The sequence below is a fragment of the Sarcophilus harrisii genome, chromosome 1 (assembly GCF_902635505.1).
Source record: "Sarcophilus harrisii chromosome 1, mSarHar1.11, whole genome shotgun sequence".
Taxonomy (NCBI): Eukaryota; Metazoa; Chordata; class Mammalia; order Dasyuromorphia; family Dasyuridae; genus Sarcophilus; species Sarcophilus harrisii.
In genome coordinates, this window is record NC_045426.1 from 576,836,901 (window position 1) to 576,849,912 (window position 13,012).

Here is a 13,012-nt window from a genome sequence, read left to right on the forward strand (position 1 = left end):
AACTATTTTCATAACATGATATAATTAAAAAAGATGATTACGCCTGAAATTGCAACTCTATTAAACACAACTTATAATTTCTTATAAATATGTAACAAGGTAATCATGTAAATTTCTTTGGTTTTCCCTTTCCCTCCCTCTTCCCCAGTCCTAGAGATGCCTACTGTTAGATACAAATATGTTATATGTAAAATCATTCTTTATATCCTTTTATTTATCAGTTCTTTCTCAGTATGTAGATAATCTCCCTTCATATGTCTTTGATAGTTAATTTGGGTAGTTATAATAATAAAAATTACTTATTCACTCAGTTGTTCTTAAAGCAATATTCTTGTTACTGTATACAACATTCTCTTGGTTTTTTGCTCATTTTACTCTTCATCATTTTGTGCAAACATATCCATGTTTTTCTAAGATCACTGAGCTCATTATTTTATATAGCACAATAGTATTCCACCACAGTCATTTATCACAAATAGTTCTCAATTGACAAGCATCTCCTTAATATCTAGTTTTTGCCACCAAATATATTATTTTATTCTTAAGGTCTAACATAGTGCCAAGTATAGAGTAGGTGCTTAATAAATGCTGATTGGATTATTTCTATTGGAATTTTTATGCTGATTACAACAACATTTTTCTTTCTTTATTCTTTTTTTCCTCTCCTTCAAAATCTACTTCCCATAAGTATTCATTATTGATATTTTCACAACTTTCTACTGTATCCTTTGTTTTCATTCCACCATTTTTGTTTTCAGCCAAAATATCAATTACTCCTCTTATTGCCATATCGCCCCTTGACATCTGTGTCTCCTCCTCTCCACTTAACCCTTAAATCTTTATCCTGACTATAAAAAATCAGTGATATCCCTGTTCTTCAACACTTTCTTCATCTTTGTTCTTTCCTTTTTCTTTGACCTGTCTTGGAAGAGCCCTCTTTCTTAAGAGCTCTCCATACAATGAGTACTCAATTACAATTTATTTACTGATTGAAAAATCTTTCAGTTTCCAATCTCCTATCATTGGTTGCTCTCTTTTCTAGTTTATGACTTCATTTACTCTTCCTCTTTTAAATTCCCATCACAAAATCCTCCCAGTGCCTCTCCATTAGACAACCAGAGATCTTATTGCATTTTTTTCTCTTCTGACACTATCAAATATAAGCTTTGCCTCACTTTTCCTATTTTACTTTTTCTGTCTGTTCTGACAAATAGTTATTACCTCTGAACACATTCTTTGACTCCATATCATCCTAATAATCAAGTAACATATATTCTGTATTTATTATGAATGCCAACAGACTACTACAGAACAGTTCTGAATTCATTTTTAAAGTATCATAAGTTTTAGGGCAGGAAGGGACTAATAACCTTATCTAGTCCTGCCCCCTCATTTTACAGATAAGCCATGAAGTCATTTAGTCATATGAAAAATAAATGAAACAGCTGGAATTTGTATCTGGGTCTTTTTTATTATGAATTCAACATTCTTTCTATTATTTTGAATTGTCTTAGATGAGGTGATTTGTCCAAAGACACAAATAGTTATAGTTTGTATTCAAACCTAGATTCTATAACTCCAAGTTCAAACCTTCTATTATATATAAACTGGATAGCTCAAATTGTAGGAGACTTATTACAGCTAATACATAGATGGATATTTGAATTGATGAATAAATAAATAGACAGCTACATAGGCAGATACATACATAGATAGATGGATGGATAGATAGAGAGCTCTTGCTATGCACATATATTGATTACTAAATGCATATATATCTGCAGAAAAAGCAAAAATTTAGAATAATGAATGAAATGGACTTGGGTGAAAGATGCTTCATCTGGTTTACCTTTTATCTTGACTCTCAGCCACTTCACTTGAGACTGAAAAATCCAAAGGATCTTGAGAAAATTCAGGAAAACTATGAGACCTCAGATCCAGACAACCCTTTGTAGGTTTTGAGAAAAACTCTTAACATGATTTGAGCATGTTATAGGTTAGCAACCAGGAATTAAACCTGAGTTACAATGACCTTCTAATAGCAAATTGGATTGAACATGGACCCCAAAGATTAAGACTCTGAAACTGACAGACCTCCCTCTCCATTATAGAAAGAAAAAGTATCTGAGAGGTTTTTTATTTTTCCCCTGACCCAACGAGGGGCAATTTGGTAGTACAGTATATAAAGTGCTTTACCTGGAGTCAAGAAAATCTGAGTTCAAATCTAGCATTAATTACTTATTAGCTATTTGAGCATGGGTAAGTCACTTAATTTCTGTCTGCCTCAGTTTCTTCATCTATAAAATGAAGATAATAGAGCCTATGTGACAGAGTTGTTGTGAGGATAAAATGAGAAACATATTTTGAAAATCTTAAAATGGTGAATAAGTTGATTCTAGCTACTTATTAATTTTTTTGTCTTTCTTACTAAAAAGTTGTAACTTAATTTAAAAGATTTCATCTTGTCTCATATGGAGAAAAAATAGCACTTTAGCTGAGGACTTTAGGTAAGGTCCAGTAAATTACATTAGGAGAGAAAAAGTGACAGGAAGTAGCAAAGATTTGAAGGTAAAGCTCAGCAGCAAGAAGGACCAGCAGGGAAGAATAACAAGGAGCAGGCCCAGTGAAAATAACATGAAAATATCACCAGAAAACATTAACATGCACAAAAACAAAGGATGATGTGTCAAGTGAGGAATAGAAAAGCAGGGTAATATGACTAGATTGTAGAAAACCTGAATAAGCAGAATATAAGAATAAGGAAGAGTACAAAGAAGCCAGGATGGGGAAAAAATACCAAGTGCTTTTGGGAATGATGAAGAGCCACTCAAATTTATTTAGTAATGAATGGGAGGTGGTGGTGATATAGTCCGACATATTCTTTAGAAAAATCACTTTAATAGTTGAATGAAATTGAAGTGAGGAAAGATGAGGCAGCAAGACAAATTAGAAGACTATTGTAATAGTTTTGAACAGACAGGGCATCTTGAACTTACAATAATTTTTCTAAAAGAAAGGGGATCGTGTTATTGGAGGTTTCCACACACACCAGAAACTGCCAACATTATCCTTCTTATTTGCCTGAAGATTTTGCTTCTTTAATTATTCCTTGACTTTTTTTCAACATTAACATTTTTCTCCTGTTTCTACTTTCCAACATCATTAAATATACTCATGCTTCCCTTTTTTAAGAAGTTGGGAAAACACATTCTTCTAATGATAGCAATGTGCTCCCTCACCCTCCTACCAAACTACTTCTCCATCTTTATCCTCCCCTTCAATGTCTCGATTTCTGAAGGTATTTCTTCTTCCTTTCACCAAATTCTATCTTGTATTCCCCTGAAAAAGCTTATGTTCTATTGTTCACACTTTCTGTCCACACTTGCTCACAATAAATTCCAAATTTCAATTTTCGCTCTGCTTAGCCTTTGACACATCAGAACATTCTTTCTGATATCTTCTCTCACAATGTTCTCTATTTTTTCTTCTTTTTTTCTCCACTAAGAGCAAATAGTCCTCAGGACTTTTCCAAGAATGCCACCCTGATTTCCATGACACTAATTGGTAAATCTATCCCTAATTTCTTTGACCCTTCAAGTCCTGTTTCTTCTTTTATTAACTGAAAGCCTTAGTTTTATATTGCAAAAACTGAGCTGATTTTCCCTCAGTGTCCCCATTTTTTGCCTACTGCCCTTCTCATTGTTTTCTGTACATAGTGTTTTTGATTCCACAAACATAAACCATCATCAAATTTTGCTACATCTTCACTCATAATTTCACTCTGGTCTATCTCTACCTCATATGTTTCTCACCACAGCATAATGGAATAAATTGATAAATATAAAGAACTAAAGGAAACATTAAAGGCTATCTAATTTTAGCAATTCTTAATTTATTTGTTATATCAGGGACTCCTTTAGCAGCCTGGTAAAGCTTACAGATGTCTCAGAAAAATGTTTTTAAAGAAACAGAAAAATGTTTTTAAAATAGGATTTCAGAATCATATAGATTCAAATAGATTTTCAAAAGATTAGTGAAAATATTAAAATGCAATCTTTCCCCACCTAAATTCACCAAAACCTCAAGGATTAATGGATCCCTGGTTGAGATGCCCAGATCTAATCCAACTCTTTTATTACTAGATGAAGAAAATAAAGTCTAGAAAGGGAAAAACTGACTTGCAAAAATTATAGAGCTTATAAGAGACTCTTAGGCTATTTTTTTTTCAACTCTCCCATATTGCCTTTTGTGCTGTACTTTTTTTTTTTTTTTAATTTTTTATTTAATAGCCTTTAATTTACAGGATATATACATGGGTAACTTTACAGCATTAACAATTGCCAAACCTCTTGTTCCAATTTTTCACCTCTTACCCCCCACCCTCCCTAGATGGCAGGATGACCAGTAGATGTTAAATATATTAAAATATAACTTAGATACACAATAAGTATACATGACCAAAACATTATTTTGCTGTACAAAAGAATCAGACTCTGAATTATTGTACAATTAGCTTGTGAAGGAAATCAAAGATGCAGGTGTGCATAAATATAGGGACTGGGAATTCAATGTAATGGTTTTTAGTCATCTCCCAGAGTTCTTTTTCTGGGTATAGTTAGTTCAGTTCATTACTGCTCCATTAGAAATGATTTGGTTGATCTTGTTGCTGAGGATGGCCTGATCCATCAGGACTAGTCATCATCTAGTATTGTTGTTGAAGTATATAATGATCTCCTGGTCCTGCTCATTTCACTCAGCATCAGTTCGTGTAAGTCTCTCAGGCCTTTCTGAAATCATCCTGTTGGTCATTTCTTACAGAACAGTAATATTCCATAATTTTCATATACCACAATTTATTCAGCCATTCTCCAACTGATGGACATCCATTCAGTTTCCAGTTTCTAGCCACTACAAAAGGGCTGCCACAAACATTCGTGCACATACAGGTCCCTTTCCCTTCTTTATAATCTCTTTGGGATATAATCCCAGTAGTAACACTGCTGGATCAAAGGGTATTGTGCTGTACTTTTAAAGGTTTAAATTAAATTTTTAATTGACAGAATTCTATTTTCTTTCCTGCCCACTTTACTCCATTGCAAAAGAAAGAAAAGAAAATTACATGTAACAAATATGTTCCATTCTGCTTTGTTAATGCATCACTTCTCTGTCACAAGATAGACAGTATGTTTTATTGTCAAGCTTCTGGAATAATGGATCATCATTGTATTGATTACAGTCCTTGCAACTTCCAAAGTTCTTTGTCTTTATAATGTTGTAATTATATAAATGTTTCTTTCACATCTTATTTAATTTTTATCAGTTTATAAATATTTTCAAAATTGTTCATTTTTGTAATATTGAACCACAGTGTAATTTGTTCTTCTGAGTCTGCTTCTCTTTGTATCTGTTGGTACAAACCTTTCCATGTTTCTTTTTGAAATCAACTGTTTCCTCATTTCTTATAGTACAAGGGTACTTCATAATATCTTATATTAAGTTCATGCATATTTGTTCATATTCATCCACATTGCTTTAAAACTAAGTGCCTATCCATTGTTTTTTATCATTATGTATGTGTACAACTGTGGTCTTCTTTCATGCCCTCCCTGTCTTCAGTATGACTCCATTTTAATTCATTCAAAAATGCTATTACCAATAATACTTTTTCTGTTTATCTTTAGATTTACATCTAAAGATGTAAATCTTTCCGTATGTCCTCATTATTTTCTGTATTATACTCAGAATTCTCCCCAAATCTATCCTATCCAAATCATTTTGTTCCACCAGCTCTTAGAAAGGCAAACTTTCTCCCATCTATATGTTGTTCCATCCAAAGCCATAAGTAGAGTGAGGTGACCAGAGCTTTTTCCCAGGATATTGAAATGTGGAAGGTTATGATAGTACTTGAACTCCTTCAAGTTAAAACAGTTGAACAGTTAAAAACAACTTTGACTAGCATCTAGTTAGTAAGAACAATTATTTAAAATAGGGAGCTACCAAATAATTTCCTTACCCTCATCAGTGCCATGTGCCAGTTCAGTTTCCCCCTAGGCCATCCTCATTCCAAATAGTCTTCCCACAAGCATCCATAGTATTCCCAGGATCTTTACCCATAAAGGTAAATGTTCCTGTTCCAAGGTCCCATCTAATCTTTCTAATCTTTCTCCTCTACCTCACCTGCTTACCCTTAGCATCAGAATCACAAATTATATTCTGCTTCCATTCTTACAACTCCCACCTCACAGTTATTGACTCTATTACTCTTGCTATTCAAAATTGATCTCTGTATTCAATTGTCCTGAAAATCCTATGTTGAATAAAGAACAGTCAGATTATACATGCTTCCAAAAGAAAGCACTTCTCTCATCTCCTCTAAATTATCTAAAAAGAAGAGAAAACATTTAAATAGAAGAGGTGATAAATGCTTATGTATTCCATTTTTTCAACCATCTAAAATTCCTTAAGAACATTAGAGTTCTTACTCTAATCTTTTGGATTTTTTAAACATTAAAACAGAAGATGAATATGCTGTAATAATCAATAATCAAGAATATCAAGAATAATAGTAACCTAGACCTAAAAGAAAGAACATAATAAGGATGTTAATCCTCTTATGCTCCTTATACTTTTGAAAGCCTCTGTGTCAGATGTTGCTTAGCATTTCTATCGAATATGAAAGTGCTGTCATTTTCTGCAATAATGTTGTACAATCCAAGGTACCTAATCTAGCATTTGCCTATATTTGTTCTGTCCCCAGCATTTAGCAGATTTGTCTCCCTTTTCTAACTTCCTCTGGGGGAGGAGGACTGTAACTGAGAGAGAAAACTGAGACAAAAAAGGACAAAGAATGATCTCCCCTTTCTTTGAGCATGAAGAGGAGGAATGTGAAAGTTTATATAGATCTGATAAATGAAATAGAAGGGTGCAACATAGCTTTTTTTTCCCACCCACTCCAGAGCTCTCCTCCCCCTCCTCCCACTCAATTATCAAATTTGGATTAATCAGCTCTGGGAGCAAGAATTTCAGTTTGACTAAAGAGGCCTCTTCAGAAACACACACACACACACATACATTCCCAGTTCCTTCCCTCAATGGTAAATACAAGGTTCCTCTTTTAAAATGGTTCTGCCAGGCTTCCTGATATCTCTGTACCTCTCCTCTTTAGAACTGTAGGCCCTGCTCCTTGTCAGTTCCACACAAAGAAGCATAGCCAATTTGAAAAGGAAGAAGACAGCAGTTCAGGTCATTAGAAAGAGCTGCCAAAAAGTGCTCAGAAAATGAAGAATTCATTACGGCTGTCAAAATAAGATCTTGAAGGAGGCTAGTTCGATTTTCAGTATTTCTCCATTCCAGCATACCCAAGGCTTTGTCTTTGATAAAAGATGAGGCAAATTCTAAGAATGCTTATGATTATGCTGCAGAAACCTCCTGCTTCTCTTGGAATTTAAGCAGATATGGAGAGAGGAAGTCAATAAGGAAGGTGACTTTTCATTTCTCTTAGAAATTAGTTGTCTATCAGGCATGCATGGCTATATACTTTCATTAGTGGGTGAAAGAAAGATTTCTGTACAAGAGTTAGAAAACTTGCATGTAAATCCAGCATGATCATCACTAGTCGTCATCAGATTGAAATCTAGAAGAATTTTGAGAGTGTTCAATCTAATCCTCTCATGTTATAGATGAGAAAACTAAAACCCAGAGATGTAACATGGGTGATTTAGTAAGAAGCCCTGCCAAGATTTAAAACTCAGCCTCCTGATTTCAAATCCAGAGCTTCTGCCACTTTATAATGTTGCCTCTCTGGTTGGAGGACTGTAAGTCATTTAACTTCTTGAATCACAATGTCTTTATATGCTGTATGGACATCATAATATCCAACTGCCTGCTTCACCAAGGTTGGGGTGAAAAATCAAACAAAACAGTATATAGAAAGTAATTTGTAAACCATCAAGCACTGTATTTAATATATTCAAAGACATAGAGTACCTAGTTTCTATAATACAAAGTGGGCAACATCTTGTTCATATTTCAGAGATAAATTCAAATTCAATACATACTTACTAAAGTCTATACCATGTGAAATATCACACAGTGCTAGAAGAGGTATAAATGAAAGAGCTTATATTTGAATCAAAAGTATTTCAAAAAGTATAATGAAATTCATTCAACATATTGCCTCTTCCGGCATTTTTTTTTAATCCTGGATGCATAAATCTCTGCCCAGACTTCAGAGAGAACCATGAAAATTGGAGCCCTTGGAGATGGTTCACTGGTAGGCAATAGTTCACTGACTCATTAAAATGCTCCATGTGAATGTGAAAACTGGAAGAAAAGAGGAATATTTTTTGTTGCCGATCTCCCCCCGTGAGGCTGTAGATGACACATACATAAGGAAAATGGAATTTGAAAACCAAGAGGCATGCTATTTTTTTAAAATCGCTTCTTATAAATGTTTTAAGAAAATGCATCTGTGTCAACATCATAAAAATAATTTCACAACTTACTGGTTTTCTTCTTCAAGCCTTGGGAAGTACTCACTATGTTAACTCTTCCAGAACTGTTGGGCAGAGTGTAGAAGTTTCCCAACTACTATCTTTATGTGATTTCTTAAATTCTTTTCTTACAATTCCATTTTCAGACATCACCATTCCTCATCACCTCTGTATACTAAATAAGGTTCAGTTCTCACTCATAATTATCTGCATAATTAAAGGGGGGAAAAGATTTTAAATGCTACTAAATCATGTGTATAATCAAGACAAGCAGAGAGGGAAATGGACATATACATGCACAATCACAGATTTAAAGCTAAAAGAGAAATTTTGTTGTTGTTTTTGTCCACCTTTCATTCTCAAAGAGGACCAATGACATCAGGAAAGTGATGTCTTGACTGGCAAATAAACTAGATTTAAATGAGGCAAAGCTGTGCAAAGTCATCATCTTACTCTCTCCTCTAGTCATCTGAGTCCAGTGACAAGCCACAGGTCAAAATGACTGGCAACCCCCATCAAAAAAAAAATTAGAGATCAGTTACTAGAGGTCTAACCCCCTTCCCAATTTTACACATCAAAAAATTAAGGGTTATAGCAATTACATAACTTCAATTCGGTAAACATTTATTAAGCATGTATTCTATGCCAGACACTATGTGACTTGTGCCAGGTTACTCCAGACATAAATGGAAGGAGTAGGGCTTCAGAGGCAGTGTAAAGCTATGGAAACTACTGTGGAGAGCATGACTCTGATGTGTTGGCCATGTTGTTCAACACTAAACATATGATTGCTTAAAGGACTATTAAATTTTATGGAGAACTCACAGGTGCACCTACATAGTGGTCAAAAGAAGCCATACAAAGACATTTTCAAGTTCTCTCTGAAGAACTTTCAAATTGATTATAGGACATGGAATATTCAGATGTACCTGCATCAAAGAAGACACTGTGTTCAATAACAAAGTAGAATTGAAATAGCTCAAAAGAAATAGAAGATGCAGAAATGTATGGACATCTCCACTCCACATGTTCATGTGGACTATTTGTGCCCAGTCTGTGGTGGAGTTTTCCAAGCTCATGTCAGTTTGATTAGCCATGGTTAGAAATGCTATAAAATGATGTTGCTTTGGTCCTCTTCAAGAAGGAAGGATAACAACCAACCAATCAAGATGGAGGGTTAGATTTAGAGGAGCATAAGATTATTGTACTATTGTACAGTACTATTGGCTGTACTATTTACCTTGGAAAAATCATCTCTCTGACTTAATTTCCTCATTTGTAAAATCCTCATTTTGAAGAAGTTGAATTAGAAATTCTCTATGACCCCTTCTTAATATGAATCTATATTGTTGGGAATTTGACAAGCAAAGAATGAATAATTAAGAACTGTTAGCAATATATTTACCTCCTGATATGATCTTGATGTTATAATTCGATGCAAAGTTAACCTTCATCATCCATTCTGAATCATCTGATTAATGTCTTCCCAACATACATGCATCCAGTGCTACCACAACCTTGTACAAATCCTAATTTATCAGTGGCAACCTTTAAACAGAGTTGTGCTAAGTTAAGTTAAGGTGCCTAAATCTCTACAAACACAGGAGCAGTATTAATGCTAAGAATCTTGCTGTCCATTACTCAGCATTAACCACTAACAGAAAAAAACATAGGAGAGTTGAAATCTTACCTAGTACAAGATGTCTTAAGTAGGGGGATTCATGAATATAAAGTATACATTGAATTAGGATAGGCAAAAATCACCTGTATTTTCACCAACCTCTCATTAAAGTCTAGCATTTCCATTTATTATTTAAACCATAATTCTGAGAAAGTGTTCATAGGCTTCATTTTCTGCCAAAGAGGATCCCTGTGGCACAAAAAAAGTGAAGAATTTCTGATTTTGTCCATCTTACATATGAAAAAAATTGAACACTTAGAGGTGAAGTGACTTGCTAAATCTTACCTACTGCTTAGGCTAAAATTCAAGTATCTTGACCTCTAGTCCAATAAGGGTTCTTTGCACTACTATGCCCTCTGTACTACATAATTAAAGCCTAATAAAACATGTCCTGCCCCACCCCTAGTGTCTGTAATGAAATAATTTTGTTATGATCAGGTAAGTCATCTTCACTGCACCTCTATAGGACTCTCAACCTCTCAGATTACACTCCAGTCAAATGAATGGTCTATGTGTAGTCAAAGAACAAACGTGTTCCTTCTTCTACTGCTCTGGAAAGGATACAAGGTCTTACCAGAATTGCTGAATTTGATTATGATTAAAGTAGTCCCTTGATACTGCGGAAGAATGCTACCAAGACAGGCTAACAAAACAGAGAACTCTCAAGTCTTAGGGCACATAATTCTAGGTTCAAGTCAAATCAAGAAACATTGTTTAGTATTTCAGGAGCTCTGGTTCTGTCAAAGTATTTCTCCATGGCAATTCAGAATTAGAACTGTAGAATGCTAAGAACAGAAAACAACTAACAGTCCCTTCTACTCTTGATCTAAATCAACAGATATAGGATTGTCTGGATGCTTCCTGAATTTTGGAGGCAGAAATCACAGCAGGGAGATAAAGTGAGGAAAGTTGGATAAATGGCTTCTGAGGTCTTTTGTAGCTCTCACTCTATGATTGTATAATCCCATGATTTCCAGGACAGAATATTGTATAAACTGTCAGACTCGGGCACCATACTGGATATGTTTGGCTAATTGTCCTTGACAACAGAAAGGATTCAACCTGAAAGGGGAGATAATAAAATGAGAAATGACTGTGATGCAGGAGAATGCTGAAGCCAGCTCAAACTGAACCTCAAGAGCTGTTTCTCAAATTTTCAGTGTGAACCTCTACACCTAATAAACCGGCAAATGCCATAACTGAGAGCTTGATTTCTTATTAAGTATCTAGAATATTTAAAAGTGATGAAAACATTAATAATGCTGATTAAAATCCTGAATTTTCAGCACATCGCTAAGTATGATGGATAAAAGGAGTTAATAAATTGAACTTTTAAAGAGATTTGGTGGGAGAGACATTCCTAAAACATTAAAAAAGGAAGTTCACAGGAGCTAAACACACACATACACACACACACACACATACACACACACACACAACATTTGAAAAACTTCTGGGTTTCTAGGGTCTTGCATATTCACTGCTACCAAGCATCACTTGATTATATGGAATGAAATGACTAATATTGCTGTGATTATGAGGTCTTTGCTATTTTTCTTCCAGGAGCTTTTATCTGGTCATACAAAAAGTACCTTTAGACTAAGGATAAAGCATACTATACATTTCCCAGAGAAAGAAATGATACTATATGAATACAGACTAAAGCATTTTTTTCTTTCTTCCATTCATTCTTTTTTTTAAAGTTGTCTTCCTCTACAAAATTATTAATATGGAAATGTTTTACATGATTGTATACATATAAACTATATTGTATTGCTTACTATCTTGGGAAGAAAGAGAAGAGAGGTTAGAAGTTGGGAAACTATTTTTTTAATGTTTAAAAGTTGTTTTAACATGTAACTGGAGAAAAATAAAATACTATATTTTTTAAAGTGCCATGCAATGCCAGTCATTCCCAAGTGATGTTGTCCTCAGCTGTAATTACAGTAGCACTCTGGTCTTTGATGAAGGCTGGTTTTTATGAATACAGAAAGCTTTGTTTAAGCCTAAATCAAACAATGTCATAAGATAAATACAGCTCATTTGTTCTGGATAACTATTTAAAACTTTACAAAGAAAAAGTTCTTCTTGATATGGGCAAACTATGAATACAAGCTTTGAACTGACTACCCCTAACCTAGGACACATACACAGTGACTAGAATGTGCTCAGTAAACATTTACCACAAATGACAATAATCACAACAATTCATCTATAAGGTTCATTCTCTTTTTCTGCAGTGGGAACCGAGTGAAGAAGGGCAAATTTTCAAAGAATCAAACATTCTCCAAAATATGGCTCTCAGCTCTGCTATTAGCTACCTATGGCACCTTGGGGAAAATACCTAATTCCTCTAGATCTGTTTCTTCATCTATAAACACAAGGGATTATACAAAATGAATTCTAAGATCCCTTATAGCTCTTAACATATAAACTACCAAATAAATACAAACAGATGTCTCCCAAAGATTTTATATGTAAAACCAGGGACAAAAGTTCCAGCAATTAAACTGGAAAGAGTCCATTCTTTAAAAAAAAAAAAAAGGAGAGAGAAGCATTCAAGGCTTTGGATAATGGAACTGTTTTCAAAGCAAAAGGATAATGACATTTAATATTTATGATATACCCTTCTCCTAACAATTTCCCTAGCACATTTCCCAAATCTCCCAATAAAAAGGGTACATAGCAAGTCAAAATTTAAAAAAAATGAGGCACAGAGAAGTAAATTCGGGAGTTCAATGTTCTCAAATAAGTTGTCAGTGCTAAGAAATATAGCTGATAGAATGCTGAATTTGGAGAATTGGACTTTGTTACAGGTTCTGAATTCAAATTCTGATCT

General features: G+C 34.3%; 1 long non-coding RNA gene across 1 annotated transcript; it reads right to left on the bottom strand.

The window, feature by feature from the left end:
• Positions 1-8,510: 8,510 nt before the first annotated feature.
• Positions 8,511-10,913, bottom strand: LOC116421353. The gene is made up of 3 exons (XR_004231684.1): positions 10,738-10,913; positions 9,898-10,057; positions 8,511-8,699 (listed from the first exon to the last, which is right to left on the bottom strand). It is a non-coding gene; the product is annotated as an uncharacterized LOC116421353 (long non-coding RNA).
• Positions 10,914-13,012: the final 2,099 nt, after the last annotated feature.